Below are 20,082 nucleotides of genomic sequence, written 5' to 3'. Positions count from 1 at the left end.
CCACCCCTCTTCATTTCATTACTTTTTAAAATTGCTGTATTTCACATACAATGGTATTGGGCATGCAGTAGTATCTCACTGGGATTTTGATTTGTCTTTCCCCAATGACTAAGTAAAGTGAGACTTCTCACATATTTTGGATGTGCTATCAGGAGAGACCAGTCCCTGGGGAACATCGTGCTTGGTAAAGCGGAGGGGCAGTGACAAAGAGGGCCCTGGAGGAGATAGAGTGACAGAGTGGCTGCAACAATGGGCTTCACATAAGAACAATTGTAAGGCTGGTGCTGGACCAGGCACTGTTTGCTTCGGTGGTACATAGATAGGGTCACTGTGAATTGGAACCGCCTCAACAACAATGAATGACCAATGCTAGTGAGCATCTTTTTTATGTACTTATTGACAGCAGTGATTATTCTTGAGACATGTGTCTTTTCAAGTTCTCTGTCCATTATTTAAATGGCTTATTTGGTGTCTTATTGCAGAGTTATAAGTCTGCCTGGCATGTTCTAGATTAAAAATCTCTTATCAGGTATTTGCCTTACAAAACTTTTCCAAAACTTTTATAGCGAAAACTATAAAACTCTTTGTAGGAAAGCTATAAAACTGACAAGTTAGGAAGAACGGTCTCCTTGAATGAGGAGAAATTCTTGTGCAAAGATGAATGGCCAAGAGCAGAGACCAACATCTGTTAAGCATTGTGTTAGGATGGACTAGAGAAACAAATTCATTGACACGCATGTGTATAAGAGAGAGCTGTATATCAAAAAGCAATTGCATATTGAGAAAACATCCCAACCCAGTCCGGATCAAGTCCATAAGTCCGATACTAGCCCATATGTCTGATACTAGTCTATAAATTCCTCGTCAGATTCACGCAACGCATACAATGATGCTGAAAGCAGGCAGATCACAGACCACTGGGTGGAGAGCCTTCTGGATAGAATGCTGGTGGTAGCTGCATTGGCTTTCACCACATGGCTCCCTCAGGACCCAGCATGGCTCCACATGGTTTGCCAACAGAAAGGGGAAGCAGAGAGAGAGTGGTGTGGTCCACCTCCAGAGAGAAAGAGAGGAAGTTCCTGGAATCTTCATGAGAAGGCCATGCCCACAACGAGGCATCATCAGGCTGTGACCTGACTGACAAGCTAAACTCCACCCCTACACTCCATCAAGTTGACATGAAATAATGTAACTGCCACAAACATCTATTGTATGTTAAGCATCCTACTGGGTGCTTTCGCATAGATCAGCAGTTCTCGACCAGTGGGTCGCGACCCCTTTGGGAGTCGAACAACCCTTTCACAGGGATCACTCGATTCATAATAGTAGCAAATGACAGTTATCAAGTAGAACTGAAAATAATGTTATGGGTGAAGGTTACCACAACATGAGTAACTGTATTAAAGGGTTAGGAAGGTTGAGGACCCCTGGCATAGATTGTAAGAGTCAGAACAATCCTACTCAATGTATAATATTCTCCTTTAGAAGTTGGGAAGCTGAGGTTTGAGGAAGTTAGGTAACTTGCCTAAAATCCAAGAGTAACCCTTGATTTACATAGAATTCCTACGGTTCTTTTTGCATCAAGGAGATAGGATTTTTAAAAAAATTCAACAAGGAAACACAAACTGCATCTGAGGCAGTGGAGAGACCGGAATTCTTCAATAGTAGATATTTTTCTCATGGAATTCTAGAAAATTAAAGAGACAACTTTGTCTGAAGGCAATCATCTAAAGCAAAAATTCACAGGATGTTTAAATCCTCTTTCAACTATAAACCTAGTTTAAGAGTTCATTGTAATTTCACAGCTTATGTTATTTTCATTTATTTGACCTCAAAAGGGAGCAACCATTAGTTTGTGTAATTAGCATCGCACAATGCCATTTTGTTGGAAGAAAACCTAGAACTGATCTCTGCTGTGTGGCTTGTCCTTGTCCGTGATGCTGGCTATCACTGCAAACCCTCCCAAGGTCATGCTGAAATGAGGACTGATCCCAGTTGTCAACTGAGTTCTAGCTGAAGCCCAAGAAGATTTAGAACTGAGAACGGGTCTGTGAAGTTCCTGAAGAAATGGCATGGTATGGGCATAAATCCGGTAAGACAAGGTTCCTCTATTTTTCCTTTTCTAAGGACACACAAAATGCCTGCTGGGTCCCAGCCTGGGAGGAAGCTCAGTGTAGATCATGCAGTTTCAGCCATGATAGACGTGCTGTCCAGACCATTCTGTTACCTTAGTAACTTTGTCCCCTCACCCTTTCTATAGGATAAGGATTTATGACCAACTCTGAGGAAAGGCCCTGTCCTAGGTGTTTCTATTGCCCAATACCTCTTACCTAAGGATTCCCAAGATTCAATTCTCCGTAGAAACTGCTGACAGTAAAAGTTTGCTTGACTTGAAGAACAAGTTTACAACTTTTTTTTTTACCCCCAATAACTAGACTATCAGGGGCCCTGGTGGTGTCATGTGGCACGTGCTGGACTGCAACTGCACGGCCAGCCGTTTGAAGCCATCAAGATGCGGCTGTCTGCTCCTGGGCAGATTAACAGCCTCAAAATCATAAAGTCCAGTTTTGCCCTATCCTATGGGGTCACAATGAGTCAGAATTGGTGCGGTGGCAGTCAGTTTGGGGATGAGAACTTTATCATTCATCCTGGGTCATTTGAGGAATCCTGGTCCAACCCTGTGCTTTTCACTCGGTGTTTCTCTGCCGTAGAAAGCTGTGAGGATCTGCTTCTGTCGAGAAGACGGCAGCCCCGCTTGGCCCCGTAGGATTGTTGTGCAGCAGATTGAATCCTTGGCAATAGTTTGGTTTTTCGGATTTGGATATGTCATTCTTGCCTCCACTCTAGAAAGCTCTGAGCGAAATTCAGTACTCGCCTATGGTAAATCAAATCTGTGGGGGCGCTGTGGTTAAGCATTGTGCGGCTAACCTCAATGTTGGCAGTTCAAACCCACCAGCTGGTCCTACAGAGAACGATAAGACTGTCTGCTATGGGGGAAAATGTACCGTTTCATGGACCTCACCAGGGGCTGTTATGAGTTGAATGGTCTCAATGGCAGTGGGCTTGGTTTGGGGTTTGGTGGTAAACCCGGACCCTGGTAAGATCGCGAGACCTTCTGTTGGGTTCTTTTGAATATTCCTTATGTGCCATGTCCTATTGGAAGTAGGCAAGGTATATATTATACTCAATAAGCTCAATCTTCTCAACCGACCAAAAGTAATGTATCTTCTAACTGTAGTACAAACTGCAAACAGGGTGCCCAAAGCATCATTTGCTAGTTTACAAATAGAGACATTCTTTTGTCCTTCTTTTTTTCTAAGTAGAGGATTGGGAAACAGCAACATTTTACAAATATATTTGCAGGCAAGTTTTTTTCCCGCAGGTTGGTGATTAGTCTTTTAGAGTGGCGCCCGTTGAGGACACCCGACATTGGGAAAGAGCAGCCCGTCTTCCCCTTCTCGTTTTAGCATGGCTATGGAATGACCCTGAGCGAATCTCTTTCACATTGCACTGTAAGTGCCAATGAGGATGATAGTAAAACCTTACCTCTCAGAGGTTTTGAGAAGAACACATTGTTTATAGAAGATAAGATAAAGCTCAAAAGAACAGGCCATCAACCAGATGCACAGCACTGTCATAAAGAGCTAAAGCGCCACTTCTCTGAGTAGCTTTATGGCTGTCATGAATTTGGTAAAAGAGCTAATCTCCCGCACTTCTTTGTATTGGGAACCTCTTCCAAGAAAATTTGTAATCCAGCGGGAGATTTGGAATGACTTAAGGATAATTGAACTTGCCAGTTCCTCATGTCTGACAGCCAAGAGTGTGGCTGATAAAGTACTTTCCAATTAAAAACAACAACAACAACACCCAAACACAACACACCAACCTTGCTGTATGGAAAGTTCCATCTCACTTCAGGGGTAAGTGCCATGGGATGAGGGCCGGATGGATCTGTTTGTAGCCATGGTGACATCATTGGAGGAAATGAACAGAGTACCTTCTTGGGTTGAGTTCTGCCAGAGTCCAATGGAGTCTAGCTTTAGAACTAGAAGCAGGAAAGCAAACTGCTTTGCTGGGGAGATGAAGCGATGACTTCATGTACAGACGGAAAAGAGAGAGGTCAGAAGGTAGAGACTGGTCGGTAGATGAAAGTGGCCAACGGCCCTTAGTTTTCAACCTAAAGAGTGACAGCCTGATGTCCTGGGCCTTCTGTCATGACTTCGCCACTGTGAATAATGTGTGGGTCTTGCTTCTCTGGCTGGAGTGGAGTGTGAAAGCATCCTCACTAGATGCACAACTGCTTGGCTGCTTCATGGAAGATCCCATCCTGCGGTTGACCACAGCACGTTCGATCCTATCATGGGAGAATCTTGGCCCACTCAAGTTGACCTTCTAGACTCACGAGGAAGGAAGTTTTTGCAAATGCTTGAGAGTTTTTTTTATCAGGAATCCATGGCCCTTCCTGTCTGACTTGATGAAACTGGCCCCACCCTTTAGAGTCGCATTCCCCGTTTGTACCTGTAATACTTGTTCTCAGTGAGAGACAGGTCATCATCTCCATGGACAGGCAAACCTGCCCCTTGGGAATGGATTTCACTATCAACGGGGACATTTCCTTGTTGCAGACTGCATTTCTGCCCTTGATTTTAAATGTACCCATTTGAAGCAGAAATTGCGATGTGGCCTATCTCAGGCTGGGTTCTCTGGAGAAGTAACACCATCTGTGCTTGTATGTGTATGTACAGCGGGAAAGATTTACAAGGAGAAATGGCTCACACAGCTGTAAAAGTGGGTAAGTCCGGCCTGGGTCAAGTTCATGGGGTCAGATGTAAGCTAAAGGTTTCTCCTGACTGCTGTAACTGCAGGGACTGACCAACAGGAAAGAGGAAGACCATAGGCTGGTGAGTGCCAAACGAACTGAATCTGAGATAGGCTGAATGAATCCAAGATTGGCAGTCTACTGGCTCCTGGGATCAGCAAGTGGTATAACCAGAGGTCAATGAATCAGATGCAGGATCTAGATCCAACAGTAGAAGCCAGCTAGCTTCCACACACTGTCACGTTATACTAACACCCTGAATGAAAAGTCCCTCAATTATAGGAAGCTGTGACCAAATTAAAGATATCTATTCACCTCATAGCTGCTTAACTGCTTCATAGATGGTCCTCTCATAGAGTTGATCACATCACGAGAGAATCCTGGCCTACATAGTTGACATAAACCCAACCATGATGAGTTGGCTTTTGTAAGTCTACTGGAAACTTTAGCCAGGTCATTTCTGTGGCCCAAAAGGTAAACTCATGAAACACTGTCTCACATAGGCCAATGTACTGCTTTTAACATGGCGAGCCCATCATGTCTTTATGCTCAAAATTGCTTTACCTCAACCCTATTTGCTAAGGAAACTAGCGGATTCATAAGACGTCAGCAGACAGTTTTGTATACTCATACCTGGAGAACAAAAGGGCAGAATAATGATCCTGTTTAGGTTGGTGATTTTTTTTTTACAGGACCCAAAGTTTGTGGATTGCATTTTTTGCTACATCCTTGAAGAGATTCTCAGCTGAAATCATTTAGCAGTATATGCAGTATTCAACAGATAGCAATTTCCAAGTTTGTGTCTCACACAGAAATCCCATGTTCATGTGATATTTAAGAAATATCAATTTCCCAAAATGGGTGGTGGCGGGTAGATTTGAGAGGCTGGTTTGTTATGAAGACAAATAGGCACCTTTAAAGTGAATCAATAGCCGTGATGCTGACAGCCGGGAAAATGTCTCAAATGCTTTCCTGTCACTTATAAACGCACATTTATCCCAATCCCAAACAGATTTTCCCTGAGAAGGACTAGAACACAAAGTGTTAACACATGTTGATGCTGGGTACTCTAGGTGGGGTATAGCATCCGGGCGCTTAGCGGACAGAGTTACCGGCACGGGCACGTAAATTCCAAATCATAGCATTTCTCCCAGGCACCACTGTAATTCTACCTTCTGGCCTATCCAAATGGCCCGTACTTATCTTCTTCCAAGGCCCCCTTGCCATTTCACCAAACTACAACTATTCTTTCACATAACTATTTCATTATTTATTTCAAACAGTCAGTGTTTCATTAAAATTTGGCTAAAACACATATCAGAAGCGACCGACAGTCACGACGTCCCAGCGCTTTGGGCACTACCCTTCTTTCTCCAGCATTTCCTTTCCACCGAATGCAGCAGGGCCTGTCTTCTTGGAGCATCTCTCTCCTTCTCCATCCTTCCTCCCACCTGCCCATCCCTAATGCCTCTTTCCCTCACAGGAAATTGATCTACCTTTCAGCTCTGAATAGCCTATCTGGGGTTAGTTGCTTTGATTATCGTCCAAATAGCAATAAACATGGTTATGAGAAAATCTTAGGTTTAGATTTCCCAGCAGGTTCTTCTGTGAATTCAATAAAGCAAGGTATAAAATGGGGTGATGACTTAATTTACATGTCACACACTCCAGTGATAGGCTATTGACTTAACAGGTAGCACTGTGCCAAACAGTATAGAAGATATAAAGACAGAAGGCTAACACTTGCCCATGGAGAAATTAAAATGTAGATAAGCTATTAATTTAAGCTACCTACCTACAACGCATATAATACCAGAGAATAATAATATGAGCCATCTAATGACATTCAAGTACCCATAGTCTGGGAAGGGCAAAACATCTTTCTTTGTTTCTGCTTGCTCACGATGCACCCTCAGTATTTAGAACCAAAATCTGCTACTGATTCTGACTCATCGTGATCCTGAAGGACTGAGTAGAGCTGCCCTTTTGGTTCCTGAGGCTGTAAATCTTTATGGAAACAGAAAGTCTCATTTTTCTCCTGCTGAGCAGCTGGTGGATTCAAGGGGCTGGTCTTTCATTCAACAGCATGATACACATCCCATGAGGCCAGCAGGGCTCCTTGGATCTAGAACAGTCCTGCTGTATAGCTCAATATTCAATGCTCAAACTTACTGCTGTCCAATCGATTGACTCATAACGAGCCTACATTCAAAATAGGACTATAAAGGATATAGAGTCTTCTCCAAGGAGCGTATATTCAGTTGAGGTGAAAAATGAATGGATGAATAACATAGAGTCCACTTGAAGCACAGAATTAAGTAAATGCACATGGTTAATGACTGGACACCAGAAACACCCCTCCCCCTATGTCCCTCTATGCTGTGACAAATGGGTGAATGGTGGGGGTGGGGTTGACCTGTTTGGGGGTGAATAGATATTTAAAAAGAATTCACCCTTTTAGCAAAAATCACCCTTTAGCTCGCAGAGTACTTCAGAATTTCTAGACCAGGAAATGACCTGCCTGTTGGAGCGGCTGTCTAGAAGCGTTGGCCTGGAGGTATGGTACAAATGAATAAGTACAAGAGCAGAGGGTATTCAGAGCAGGGCGCCAGTGGGCAGGCCACTGAAGCCATCAAGCCCCAGCAAGAGCTGGCGGTGGGCCTGGAAAGAACAGGGCAAATGGAGAGACATTACAAAGAAAGCCAATGGGAATGAGTATTGGTGATGGAGGAAAGAGGCCCAGAATTGACCGCTAGGGTCTGTGTTCCCACCGCTGTCGATAGAGGTGATGCAGAAAGGAGCCGAAAAGTGAGATAGGAGCAAATTTGATATGGTGGGGGAGGGTGGAATAAAAAGATACAGAAGGGTTGTTTGGCTAAGTGCTGCATCCAGACCTTGAAACCACAAGTGGTATTGGCGCCTTAGGGTCATGGCCATTATCAGCTGTTCTGTGCTCCAGGCCCGAGGTGGCAGGTCAGTGAATCCTTTCTGTGCAGGAGGATGTCTTTTCAGATCGGCTGCTGAAGCACCCTGAAAATGCACCCCGGAACCATAGTGTGAGCACAGAAGGGGCTGTTTCAGGTGCGCGAGCACTCTGGGGTTTTAATTTGTTTGTTTACTCTGGTGACTTTTTAGCGCTGAGTTTTCTCCAGCTAGACTCTAGAGACTCACAGAGCAAGACAGTCAAGCTGTCTCCAAGGCTGGGGAAGAGCAGGTAGAGTTCCAGCCATGGCCAGCGTTAACTTCCCACTTTACATTCCCTAGGACCTCTGGAGGGAGTGGTTTGTAGCGCTCCAGGGCCCACAGACATCACCTCTCCCCACATCCCGAGCCGGGTCCGGTCCTACACGTGCCCGGCTCTTGCGCGCTCCAGGACCGGCCTCGGAGCTTGCCCTGGACAGCCCCCAAGACCTCGAAGTACTGCTCCAGCAGGCGCCACTGCCGCCACCCGGCAGCACAGTGACCGCTCCCAGGGCCCCGGCGGCCCCTCCTCCCGGGGATCCCCTTTCGCCAGCACCGCCTGGCCCCGCAGGACACTCCCCTCCGAGGCCCGGCCTCCTCCGCCAGCCCGCGGCCCCCCAGCCGCCCCCGCCCCTCGGCCTGCTGCGCCGGGACCGCCCGGGCCCCTTCCTCGCCCGGCGAGGGCAGCTCGGAGGGGGCGATGGGGACTGGGCAGCGGCGCGGGGCCGGGCAGCTCGGCGGCCTCTTGCTTTCTGGGCCCCCGCCCCTCCCTCGCCTCCCCCTGCGCTAGCCGGCTGCCGCTGCCCGGCTGCCTAGGCGGGCGCTCCCGCCCGGCCTCCTCCACCGGGGACCCTCTCCCCTCCCCTCCCTTACCCCCTCCCCTCTCTGCCTCCTCCCCTATCTCCTCCCTCCTCCCTCCTCCTCCTCCTCCTCCTTGCCGGAGTGGCCAGTGGGGCAAGCGAGAGGTGGCTGCCAGGAGGTGTAACGGGAGAGCCGCCGTGGGGAAGGCTGCGGTCGGAGCCCGGCCCAGACGCCAGCCGGCTGTCCCGTGGGGTGAGTGGGAGACCCGGGCCCGGCGCGCCCTGCGGGAAGGGAGGACCGGCAGCCCCGGCCAGGTGGAGCCTGGCGGGAGACGGGAGCCCGCCGGGGTCCCTGGGGGTCCCGTCGCTGCCGCTGGCGCGGGAACTTTGCTCTGGTTCCCGGGAGCCCGTGGAGAGGAGGAGGAGGAGGGACCGGAGCCGCCCGCGGGTGTTGGAGGCTGGGAATGGGACGGGAACAGCTGCTTCCCAAGTGGGAAAAGTTGTGCCTAGAACAGCGTTTCCCTGGGAAGCGGCGCGAGCAAGCGTTCGCCTGCCGCTGCGGACGGAGCTGCAACCGGCGCCGCCGCGGGGATCGCGGTGCACAGTCCCGGGCGCAGCTCGGCGCCAGCCTCCGAGCGCCGGGTACCGCGCCCGGGGACGCCCCGTGGTCGCGCCCGCCAGGCCTCGGCTGTGGCTTGTGGGTCACGCCGGCCACAGAAGTCAGCTGCTTCTCAGATCTGGGCTGCATTTTTGTGGGAAGCACCGTGATTTGGGGTGCGGGCGGGACAGAGGCGGTGGGCGTGGGGTGGGGAAGACCACAGCTGGGATGGGTGGGTTGAGCCCATGGCAGAAGGACTTGGGGAGACTGGGTTTAGGATTGCTTTTTAAGCACCTTTGCGTGCCCCCACCCCCACCCCCATTCAGCCGCCCAGTGTTCTTTGAACTCGTAAAAGCAAAGGACTTCCTGCAAGCAGCGGTTCAACTTTTCTCTTATTTCAGGAAGGTCCGGGGTTTCATGAAAAGTACACTAGCGGTTTCAATGGAAGTCAGAGGAGAGCGAAGACAAAGTCTTGTTCCCCACCCCCATCCTCACTCGCACCCAGGCCATTTCCTGTAGTTCTCATTTTCTCTGCGGTGATTGTGTGAGTGTCTGTGTATGCGAGCTTGCGTTCAGTGACCCACATGTAAAAGTAGAACTTCTTTTTGAAATTGCAGAACCGCCACTATGGCCAAAGTGCGGGTTGGCGCCGGCGAGGGAAGCGGTAGGGACGAGGGCTGGCCGCTCGTGCCTTGTTCCAGAGTTAACCCTGAGTGACCAAGTTTGAGCCGTGATTTATGTATTGTCTCTACGTTTTTCGTGTCCACTGGCCTTCTAGCTCCGCCCCTTCCAGATTGCAGAGCATATTGGATCGCACTGTCACTGGTACTAGCTTTCTTCCTGGTATTCCAGTTGCAGCTCTCCTGCTTGATCCTCTGTAAACACGATCCCGCCTTTTAAAATGTATGAGATGAGAGTGCATGCTAATGGGGAGAGATTAACTCTTTCAAGGGCATGGGAGGGAAATAAAATCCAAGATTCTCATTTCTTTTTGTTGTCATAGCTCGATGCCACTGCCGTTGACTCATTTCTGATTCATAGTATTTCATAGGGCTGACTGGAGCAGCCAGCCCCAACTTTCTCCTGTGGACTATCTGGTGGTTTCGAACCTCCGACCTTGAGGTTGGCAGCCCATCTCTTAACTCATGGCCCCCCACCAGGGCTCCTGGCATCATGACAGTCCTGTTTACTGAGGTCAGAAACTTGGTTCTGACCAAATAGTCTTTTGTGAGGTGTTTGAGGTCATAGCAGATAAAACGCTGTATGTTTCCTCCGAGTGACCACACAGATGCGACAGTGGGGATTTGTTGTGGTTTTCAAAAGGTGCAGCAAACATACGAGAAAAGGAAAACCGACATTCAGACAAGCATGTTGCAGGAGATGGAGGTTGATAAATTTCATTTCTCTCTAGAGTAGTTCAATTAGGAAGAATAATTGCATTGCTAATGAACATTGCCGAACGGGTCATCTTGGACTATCATTTGAGTTATGATCCACAAACCAGGAATTTGTCTCTGGGAAGGAAGCAGCCTCCTAGCAGACAAAAGCACCGCGAAGCCTTCTGGAAGAAGCGGTAGACACTGTGTATTCCCGTGGCAGGGGTCAGAACCCAGGGCCGATCCCACAGAGTGTGGAGACTGCATGTGGTGTTGGGGGAGGGCCAGGGAGAACCATCCAAAGCAGGAGGGGACAGAGAAGATGCATATTCGTAGAATGACTTTCGGAAACAGCCTCGCAAGAGTGTTGCTGAAAAGAATTGGCAAAAGAGAAGACCGAAGTGTAGGTGCCCCACCTTCCAGCTCTCCCAGAGTGTTCACATACTCCCCGACTACTATCTGGAGACCTGGAGTGAGTTCCCACCCTTCTTTCTCCCAGGTCCACCTTCTGTGGTGAGTGTACCGGGGTGATGATAAAAGAACCAGTCCAAGAGTCACCTGAGGAGTCACTCAGGTGACTTTTGTCCAGGAGGCAGGGTGGTGCCTGGCACTGAGTAAGTTCTCAGCAATGTGAGGGATAAGTTGCAAGTACAGATAGGCCTGGGTTATGAACAAGCCAGTAATAAGTGTATCTTAAAAATCACATGTGCAGGTAAATCAGAACAGGGGCTCATATGGTTCTTCTGTAGCCTTCCTGTAGTGTAAAGAAAGGACCCCTGGGGGCATTAGTGGCTTATGTATTGGGCTGCTAATCACAAGGTCAGCAGTTCGAAACCGCCCAGTGAGCTCCATAGGAGAGAATAAGGCTTTCTACTCCCATAAAGAGTTACAGTCCCAGATTCTCACACAGCTGTTCTGCCCTTCCCTCTCGGGTCACTCTGAGTAAGAATTGACTCAATGGCAGTGAGTTTGGTTTTGGGTAGTGCAAAGAAGGCACTCTGGTGGTGCAGTGAGTTAAGCATTGGGCTGCTAACCAGAAGGTAGGAGGTTATAGCCCATCAGCTGCTCCTCAGGAGAAAAGGTGAGGCGAGGCTGCCTGCTTTTATAAAGATGTACAACCTCCCAAAGCCTATGGAGCAGGTCTCTGTCCTGCAGGGTCACTGGGAGTTGAAATACACTAGGCAGGAATGGATGGGTTTCATGTAAAGAAGGCATGGCGCTTTTCCAGTGATTTATTAGCTTCAAGTGATGATGGGGATTGTGATGAAGAAATGACTGTGAGAAGGGGTCGGTTCCGTAATTTCAAGGTGAGGGCAAATTCACGTAACATTAAAGGGCCAGGAGGAGCTGTCCATCGGGCACTTGTAAACAGGGACTGCCTGTGTTTCCAAAGGGCTGGAATGCAAGGCCAGCTGATTTTAGAGTGATGGATTCTAACTTGGGGTGGTCACCGTGCCCTTGGCAGCTGCACCCACTCGGCTCATTCTGTTCAGTCTGCTTGGGGGTGGGGGGCGAGGCTGAGTACCCACTTCCAGAAGCACAGGCAAAGTGTACATCCTGGAGCTGGGGCACAAGTATGACCTGCTGCCCCAGACCTTCCTGCTTTCCTGCCTCCTTTCCATGGCAGACTGCTCCAGTCTGTCCAACCTCCCACCAAAGCAAACCCCAGGCTTGACTTGTGGGGGGCAAGAAAATGAACTGGACAGAGTAGAGCATGTGCCAAGTGCCTCCCGGGAATCTAAGTATCGAATCTCCAGAACTTCTCCGGACAAAGCAACCTGTAGACTATGTGTTGGAGTTAACCATTGCTTTGAAAGGCGGAGAAAGGGCGCTGTGCGTTGGAATGGACTTGACAGCAGTGAGTTTTTTTCCCTTTGGTTTGTTTGTGTGTTTTTTTGTTTTTGATCGATTGGAGTTCATGGTGTGCCATGCAGATTTCATTGGGCATGAAGTCTTTGACACAGTTATGCCTAAGAGCAAAATGAACAAAAGATATTCTTAGCAAGACTCTTATATTTCTTGAGCAGGGCAGCTACAATGTCTCTCGCTCCTTCTGATTTGAGGGGTTGGGGAAGCTTACTTGTTACATTCACTCAGGTCATTCTCCTGTTCTTTCATTCAGCAAATCCTGGCAGATCCTCTGCCAGGGGCCAGCCTTTGTTCTAGTCTCTGATAACACAGCAAGAACAAGAGAAGATATTCTTGGGGGAGAGGCTGACCTATGCCCAATGCTTTAGCATTCATAAGTTTGGAAGCTGCTTCTTTGCTTTGGAACAGCCTGTGCTAGGAAGGCAGGAATCTCTTCCACAACCAGCAGGAGGGGAGGGAAGCTGTCTGGCTAGGGTAGGCAGTGGGGGGCAGCATCCAGCTGCCCTCCTAAGGGCTTGCCAAAAGGGTAAGGGAGAAAGGGGAGCCCATTTCCCCTTGTGTGTTATGAAAGATGTCCAGTTGGTTGAGTAGTGGCTTAGTAGAACTTCCAGTCAATGTCCAATGAAAACCAGTAGGCTTATTATTATTTTTTTCTTTTCCTTTCAGAGGTCAGACTTTTCAGCCTTAAAGAAACAAACAAAACCATACTCACTGTGATGGAGTCGATGCCGACTCATAGCGACCCTAGAGGACTGGGTAGAACTGCCCTCTTGTGATTTTCCAAGACGATCATTCTTTATGAGGGTAGAAAGCCCCGTCTTTCTCCCTTGGAGCGGCTGGTGTGTTTGAAGTGTTGATCTTGCTGTTAGCAGCCTAACTTGTACCCACTGTGATGCCAGGGCTCCTCTAAAGAAGCAAGGAGTCAAAGGTGGGCCCTGTTCACCAGCATCTAACACCCTGATCCTATGGGGAGGAGTCTGGTATTTGAAATACTCGACTTTCTTTCTGTATAAGGTGAGACAGAGAGAGTAAAGGAAAGAGGATGTACTTGATACCTTAAGTCCTTTTAAGGTTTTTAATTTCTTTTTCATTGCTTTCAAAATCACAAAGGTCTAAGGTAATCAGGGTACTATCAGTAATTGCTTAGACTGGGGTAAAATTTGTACTTGGGGAAGTGCCTGGTTATAGGGTTTTGGGAAGATCCTTGGGTATGACTAATGGTCAAGGGCTTAACTGTTACCTGGCAGTGCGGTGAAAGAAATGCCTGGTGGACCGTTTCCATAAAGCTTACAACTAAGAAGGCCCTGTGGCGCACAGTTCTGCTGGGTAACCCATGAGTTGGAATTGACTTGATGGCGACAGGTTGGTTTGGTTTTTAGGTCTCGGGAGCTGAGCTGAGGATCCAAACTATATCTCAAAAGCCAGGTGGAAGACAGGGGAATTAGAAGGAGGAAAATGACATGATCATACCATGTTTTAGAAAGAGCTCCGTGGTTTAACAATATGATGGCTGAGGAGGCCCAGACAAGGCCAGGGGGTGAGCTGGGAGGCTTGTACAGCCATCCGGAGATCCTGACAAGACTTAGGGAGCCCTGCTGGCACTTGTGGGTTAGGTGTTGTGCTGCTCACTACAAAGTCAGCAGTTCATACCCAGTAGTAGCAGCTCTGCAGAGAAAGATGAGGCTGGCTGCTCCCATAAAGATCGACGGATTCAGAAACCCTCCATAAGATCATTATGAGTTGGAATCAGCTTGATGGTTATAGGCAAGCCTCACTGAGGGCTCCCAAGGCCAAAGCTGTGGTGACTGAGAGGAGGGGAGGCCTGAGCCATGGAGGCTTCTTCCTTGGTCATCTCCTTGGGGTGGACCCTTAGTGAAAGGGCGTGCCGGGTGGGTCTTGGTGCCATTCATGGAAAGAGGTAGTTTTAGGGGAAACTAAGTTTGGGGAGATGGCAAGAAGCAATAGGTTTTGGACTCAGAACTGAGTTATCCTAGATGGGATGCCTATCAGACAGCCAGATCCACAGGCAGGAAGATGTTTCCTGAGCTAGAGATCAAAGAATGGAAGATGGTATTATTTGTCACATAAGTAGCACGTGGATGTAGGCAGACTTCCTTCACTTGCCTGATCTTTCTAGATTTACTAAATAATGCCAACAGAACCCCAAACCCAACCTGCTGTGGCTGAGCCTATTTCAGTTCATAGTGACCCCCTACTCTCCAGCATTGAGCTGCTCCATAGAATTTTCCCGGTGCTAACCTTTACAGAAGTGGACCTCCAAGTCTTTCTTCCACGGCACTGCCGGATGGACTCCATCTGCTAGCATTTAGGCTAGTAGTCTACTGCCTGCCTACTGTTTGTCCCACCCAAGGGCCGTACGGAGTACTGGGGAGGATAAGAAAAGTATGTGTCCTTGGAACGGAATCATTCTTTTTCCAGCTTTCACAAGGCCTAATTGGGGATGGGTAAGCCCGGACCTTGACTTCAAATGTCCGGCTCTTACTGGTTTTGACAGACTTGGTAAGATTTATTTATGTTCTTTTGAGTGAGATTGTTATGAGGAATGTAAATAGAATGGTCCTAAACATGTTTAATAATCATATGCACGTGGAGACTAACAAACATTTATGGAAAATCCCATTGTCTTTAATTCCCTTTCTCTAGAAAGTTTTTGAAGCCCCTTCATGTGACAAGTAGTATTGATAATATAACCTTTCAAGATCTATCTTAAAAGACAGTGCTATCTATGATAGAATAATATGCGTAACCTTACAAAGTAGTTCAGTAATTGTAACTCTTACACAAACTTCCTACCAACCACTAACCCTAAAGATGAAGACGTTGAAGAATTCTACCAATATTTGCAATCTGAAACTGATCAAATATGCACTCAGAATGCATTGATCATTACTGATTATTGGAATTTGCCAGCTGGAAGCAAAAATGAAAAAGTGATAGCTGGAAAATTGGGCGTCGGTGATGGAACTGAGCCTGGAAGATCACATGTTAGAATTTTACAAGACCAAAGACTTCTTCATGCAAATCTCCTTTTTTCAACAACATACTGTGTGTACTCGTGGATAAGCTAAGTTTTTCAGCACATTTTTAATGCAGTTTTTTTGGGTAAAATTGCCTCGGCTGATAGTAGGTCAGCTTATACTCGAGTATATACGATAAATAGCAGCTATCTACCTGAACAGGAATCCCAGTGCCTACATCTATAGAAAGATATGATGATGGAGATGATGGAGATGCTCTAGACCAGCGGTTCTCAACCTGTGGGTTATGACTCCTTTGGGGGTTGAACAACCCTTTCACAGGAGTCGCCTAAGACCATTGGAAAACACATAAATATTTCACAATATATAGTTACATATTGTTTTGTGATTAATCACTATGCTTTAATTATGTTCAATTTGTAAGGAAAATGCATCCTGCATATCAAATATTTACATTATGATTCATAACAGTAGCAAATTACAGTTATGAAGTAGCAACGAAAATATTTTTATGGTTGGGGTGTCACCACAACATGAGGAACTGTATGAAAGGGTCACAGCATGAGGAAGGGTGAGAACCACTGCTCTGTACCATCAGCCAAAACAAAGCCATGGGACAAACCATTAATTGCTTATATATATAAGTTTAGGTTTGTGAGAATGGTGAGAGTGGGGTGGGGTGGGCCAGCTGACATTTTCCATTTTCACAAAGGAGGAGAAAGAGAATCACCACAGGCATCAAGCCCCGGGTGATTCTGATAAGGAAGAGGTCAAGCAGGCTTCCACTGTCCAACCACCTCCTCCAAAGCCGCCATCAACGGTCCCTCCCACCATACATTTTCTTCTGCTATGTTTGCTAATTCATTGTAATAGCCACACAGAGCTCACAGACAAGACTTAAAATTATGTGTATGTGAGTGGGTATACTGGATTGCTTATGTATGGGGTGGGGGGAAGGTATTATGGGGAGGCAGGATGGGTTTCTGAGGGGCAGGGTGGGGAGGGAAGGGAGAAAAAAGTTGATAGCAGGGAATTCAAGATGAAAGAAAATGTTTTGAAACTGATTATGCTAGTTGTCTAATACTGTCTGCTGTGATGGAACTATGGAATGCTATGATATCTATAATAGCTCCCCCAAATGATTAAAAATTCAATGAAAAAATACAACAGGTGTTTGTGGGATCACAATGATAGACACTCCCAAAGGGATGTCTCCAGACTACTTCATTTGCTAGTATGTCCTGAGGACCTGTTCACTAGGACTTGATGGTCAATTAAAATGAGTTACTGGGGAATAATGAAATAATAAATTTTATAATAATTTTTAAGGGCTGCTTACAATTATGGAGTTTATTAGGGGAATTAACATGCTATAATTCAGGATCAGAAATACTCAGGATACAGCAGTACTCCAGGTAAGAGTACCTCTTTCAGCTGTACTTGCAGGCCTGCTGGTCTCTCATTCTCAGCCCTTCAGCCACATGGCCCCTTGGGCTAAAGTCCTTAAACACTGCTGATAAATGCCCAGAAGGCACACCACTCTGCCTCTAAGCCTCAGGCTGAAATCACTTGGCTTTGTGGTCTAGCAGCCTTAAATCCCCAGCTAACTGTAAATCCCTGGAGGCACCCTGCTCTGCCAGTGGGTTTCTTCCTTGACGGCACTCAGCTTTACTTGCTCCCTGGTCTGGCAAGCTCACCTCTCATCTCTGTGTTCTCAGTGCTGCTGCCACGGAATTGCCATTTCTGTCTCTTCCTGTCTCTGGTACCAGAGTTCTGAACCTGGGCTGAGGAGGCTCTACACACAGGAGTCTTGGGGGTCAAAGGATATGATATACTCCTGACTCTTCTTTCTCGATGAAAGCAAGATCCCCACCCCCATTCCTGCTTTTAAGATGGCTCATTTTAGAAGTCGTGGCGTACCAAAATGACAGTCCAGTCATTAAGTCCCATACACTACATTTACATGCTTCTACCCAATATTTGGTGGGAATTGCAAAGACTGTAACTAGAAGACAAGTCCTGGTGGCATAGTGGTTATGTCTTATACTGCTAACTGCAAGGTCAGCAGTTTGAAACTCCACAGGAGAAAGACACAGTTTTCTATTCCCATAAAGAATTACAGTCTCTGAAATTCTTAGGGGCAGTTCTATCCTGTACTATTTAGGGTCCATATGAGTCACCATTAATTGGATGGCTTTGAGTTTGAGTTTTTGGTTTTATAGCTAAAAGAGCCATAGCAAGTGACCCAGGATACCACAAGGCTGAAGTGAAGACAATTAAAAAAAGTTCATGAGAGCCAGAAACAAATTGAGTCTATCGAACCTGAATTAGAGGCCCCCTCCAGAGCAGACTTGACTCTTGAGCACTCAGGACCGAAGACCAGAGGATGTGGGGGATGGCATCAAGAACATCATGCAGGAAGAAAGCAAAAGGTAAGGAAAGAAAGAAAACACCCAAGTGGATGTCTGAAGAGACTGAAAGTTGCTCTTGCTACGAAGAATTGAAAGTGACTGGAAGAAATGATGAAGTAAAAGATTTAACTAGAATATCTCAAAGGGCAGCTTGAGAAGAAAAACATCAGATTGAAACGCACAGACATCGAAACCCGAGAGGGAAGAGCATGATCGGTTTTCCTCAAGCTAAAGACCAAGAGAGAAAAGTTTGACCTCAAGCTGCAATATTGAGGGAATCTACGAGAGATGTATTTCTCTGTGTGCATCACAATAAGCAACAAATAATAATGCCATGAATGAGAATTCCAGAACACTTCGTGGTGCTCATGGGGAGCCTGTGCAAAGACCTAGAGGCAGTCATTTGAACAGAACCACGAAATACCACATGGTTTACAGGCGTCCTCAAACTACCGCCTGCAGGCGCATGCTGAGGACATTTATCTGGCCCGCCGGGTATTTTTGCCCTGTTTAGTTATTTTACTTCAAAATAAGATATGTGCAGTGTGCATAGGAATTTGTTCATATTTTTTTAAAACTATGGTCTGGCCCTCCAGCGGGTATGAGCGACAGTGAACTGGTCCCCTGTTTTAAAAGTTTGAGGACCCTGGTTTAAAATAAACATAAGTGTGCATCAGGATGGTATTTTAAACCATACATACGTATTCAACTTGTGCTCTCAGCAGATGGTTTGAGAAGCTGGATTAGAAGAAGAACTCAGCATCAGGATCGGAGGAAGGCTCATTAACAATCTCCCGTATGCAGGTGATACAACCTTGCTTGCTGAACACAAGGAGGATTTGAAGCACTTGGTGGGAATCAAAGATTCCAGCCTTAAGTTTAGACTGCAGCTCAGTGTAAAGAAAACCAAACCTCCCACCGTACTATAGATGACATCGTGGTAAGCCGAGAAAAGAGTGGATGTTATCAAGGATTTCACTTTGCCTGGATCCACAATCAATGCTTATGGAAGCAAACCCCCCAAATGGATAAATAATAAAATACACAGACTCAATGCTATTGAATCAAATCTGATTTATAATGACCCCAAAGGCCAAAGTTGAACTGCCCCTGTGGGATCCTAAGAGTGCACATTTTTATGGGAGCGGAGAGGTGCATCTTTCTCCCATGTAGCAGCTGGTGGGTTCGAATCATCAGCCTTGAGACCAAGCCCACAGTAGAGGCCACCATAGCACCAGGAAAGCATTATCAGTCAAGAAGTCAAAGCACATAGTGCCTTGGGCACATGGGCCTCACAAGACTTCATTAAAGTGTTGAAGAGCAACCAGGACAGGTGCATCAGACCCAAGTCACTTTGAGAACAGGTGTACCAGACCCAAGCCATGGTTATTTTTGATCCCGTGTACATATGAAAGTTGGATAATGTATAAGAAAGGCTGCAGAAGAATTGATGCATTTGAATTATGCTGCTGGAGAAGAATGTTGAAAGTCCCATGGACTGCCAAAAGAACAAACAAATCCGCCCTGGAAGAAGTACAGCCTGAATGCTCCTTAGAAGTGAGATGGGGAAGCTTTGGCTCACATACTTTGGACATGTGATCAGGAAAGACTAGTCCCTGGAGAAGGACAGAGTGCTTGGTAGAGGATTAGTGTAATTCAATGATATGACTTAGCAGAGTAGCTGCAACAGTGGGCCGACATCACAATGGTGAGGATGGCACAGGACTGGGCAGTGTTCGTTGTGTTGTTTAGAGGGCCACCGTGAGTCAGAACTAACTCAGCAGTTCTCAACAACAATGACCACAACATTCAGTGTGTTGATAGGTATGAATTGACTCCACCGCTTTTTTTGTCCATTTGCCATACTGTGGTGGCCAATGCCCTGGTCCGATGCTGGAATTCCACTGGTATTCCAAAAACCATCAGGGTCTTGGATGGTAGACAGGTTTCAGCAAAACTTCCAGACTGAAGTGGATTCAGAAGAAGGACTAGCCAATTATGAACAGCAGCAGAACATTGCTGCCAAGTGAGCCCTTCAGGCTAGAAGGCACTCAGAAGCCCTCGATAAGAGGACCTGGCATCTGATAACTGTTTCAACTCTGGACGGATCTACTCCCTCAAAGTGGAGTTGACTGTAAGCTGTGGATGGAGTGAAATGTTCAAGACCTTCATTTACTGAGGGCGCATGACTCAACACGAGGCGCAACAACCGCAAACACCCATTAATAGCCAGAATGTGGAATGTACCA

At 46.9% G+C, this 20,082-nt stretch overlaps 1 protein-coding gene across 1 annotated transcript in view; it reads left to right on the top strand.

Annotated features, from left to right (window-relative positions):
- Nucleotides 1-8,390: 8,390 nt before the first annotated feature.
- Nucleotides 8,391-20,082, top strand: part of LHFPL2 (LHFPL tetraspan subfamily member 2) — a 193,897-nt gene continuing 182,205 nt past the window's right edge. The window contains exon 1 of the mRNA XM_075541206.1: nt 8,391-8,833. The gene's annotated coding sequence lies outside the window, so the exon portion shown is untranslated. The remainder of the gene's footprint in view (nt 8,834-20,082) is intronic.

This window comes from Tenrec ecaudatus, chromosome 2 (assembly GCF_050624435.1).
Source record: "Tenrec ecaudatus isolate mTenEca1 chromosome 2, mTenEca1.hap1, whole genome shotgun sequence".
NCBI lineage: Eukaryota > Metazoa > Chordata > Mammalia > Afrosoricida > Tenrecidae > Tenrec > Tenrec ecaudatus.
Note: the sequence above shows the minus strand (reverse complement) of the source record. Positions and strands in the feature narration are given on the sequence as shown.